Genomic DNA, 2,249 nt, shown 5'->3' with positions numbered 1-2,249 from the left:
ATTTTTTCATTTGGAAACGGTAGCCTTTTGTTAATTATTTGATGTTATTTATTTCTTATTTTTGACCATATTGTCCAGCCCTATTCTGTGCTCTTAAAAACATGATCCAACCATCTCTTCCAAAACACTGAACACACACACACATTGGGTAATGGTATGATCAACCCGCACAAACATTAATAAGTCATTTAAAACAATATCAGCAAAGATTCGTGTACTCATCAGTCGAAGGAGAACAATACGTCTGTAAGTTGCAGCGAAGCAGTTGATAACCTTATTGAGGTCCACTTCTTTGGTCCTCCTGGAACTGATGGCCAGCAGAGCCAGATTGCTGGATCAGGCATCTCAGCTTCTATTCCTTTAACCTGCATAATCTCACAGATGCAGTTGATCTGACAGGCAGGGTCATGGAGTTGCACACAAGTTTATATAAATCAACAAAAGCATTCTTGTGTTATGGGTGAAAGGGGAGGGGGATAATAATTTAATGATGATGATAATAAAAAGGGAAAGGGTTCTTTTTCAACATAGTTAAAAAAAAAAACAATTGGGTGGTAAACAGGACTGTGAGTAGCTTAGGAGATTGCACAGAGAACACAGTGGGCAGTCTTATGGGTTTTGGCCGCTAGTGGCGTGTCCACTAGGCCTCTCCTCTTCGGCCAACCCAATCTAACGCCGGCGTTTCGACCCACCACCAGGGACACCTGAGGATGACAAGACTGCAGCCAGTAAACCAACAAGTAATGCTCTTACTCAAACCTCACACGCCAGAGTGTTACTCTATCCAAAAGATACTCACTCAGCAAACAGAGCTCTCACTCTGCTGCTTTTGTGTCGCATCGTAACACTCTGGTCTTCCATTGGCTGGTGCACTTGCCTCTGGTGAAGGTCTCTCTTCCCCCCAACTCTTTCCCTTCTGTGGTGCTTAGAATGCCTCTGCTCGTGCCTCGTTCTCTCCACTCTGCTTCATCTTGCTCCTGAGTCGTCTGTATCTCATGTGTCTCTCATTTGTTCCTCCAGACCCTCCATTTTGGGTCTCTCTCGTTCCTTCTCCTTCCTGCAGTTCCAGGCTGTTTCCTTCTGCTTCTGTCTCTCCCCGTTGTGCCAGGTATGCCTTTCTTATTTCCGCATTCTACTGCCTTTGTCCCACCCCTGGACCACCGATTGGTCCACCATGGGCCAACTCTCATCTGCCATTGGTGGGCCCTGCTGTCTGTAAAATAAGCTAAGAGCTGATCAGGTGTAGGAACCAGTGATTAGTCCAATCCGTCCGAATGTCAGGGAGAAAGTACAACATAACACTCAGTTCCAACTTAAAAGCAAGCTCAAAACCACAATCTCATAAACCAAAAATAAAATCAAGCGTAACCACTACAAAAGAAATGCAATAAAAGGTATAAAATATACAATAAATAACAGTTAAAACACACAGGGCCCTCTCAGAATGTGACAGCTTTCAGACAAAAAATGTCAGATCACTCAATTTACTAACCAATCAGGCTATTACTGGGAAAAAACAGTGATTATGTTAGTCTTCTGATGTCCAATCGCTCTTTTGGCCCTGTCTGGCTGCTCACCACGAACTCCTGCAGGTGAAGAGGCTGTGCTTTTCTCCTCACCTGGGGCCGCTGCATTTCTTATTGTTGGCCTCAGTCAGTCCTCAATTTCTCGTCTCCAACTTGTGCAGAACGCCGCTGCCTGATTTTTGACAAGCACGTCCAGACGCGAACACATTACCCCTGTGCTGTCGTCACTCCACTGGCTTCCAGTCCGTTTTAGAATTGATTTTAAACTTCTGTTGTTTGTTTTTAACGTCATTAATGGCTTGGCCCCCTCTTACTTGTCAGAGATTTTAACTTTTCGCAATTGTGGCAGAGCCCTGCGCTCTTCGGGTCAGCTTCTGTTAGAGGTCCCTAGGTCGAGACTTAAACAGTGGGGCGATCGTTCTTTTGCCATCGCTGCTCCCAGACTGTGGAACAAACTTCCCCCTGACATTCGCACCACTACTGATCTCAGCCTTTTTAAATCGAAGCTTAAGACCCACTTTTTTAGATTAGCATTCAATTCTGACTAGGGCAGCACTGTCTCTTAGGTGTACTCTTTCTATCTGCTCCTTTCTATGCATTTCTGGAAGGCTTTTAATACCCTACAGCGTTGCAGCACTACAGCACTTTTAATTGTATTTGTATGTCATGTATGTGTTATGTATTGTTTTATGGCTTTGTTGTAAAGCACTTTGGGTACCTTTC

The sequence above is a fragment of the Dicentrarchus labrax genome, unplaced genomic scaffold (assembly GCF_905237075.1).
Source record: "Dicentrarchus labrax unplaced genomic scaffold, dlabrax2021, whole genome shotgun sequence".
Lineage (NCBI taxonomy): Eukaryota > Metazoa > Chordata > Actinopteri > Moronidae > Dicentrarchus > Dicentrarchus labrax.
The sequence above is the reverse complement of the archived record's forward strand: the minus strand, read 5'-3'. Positions refer to the sequence as shown.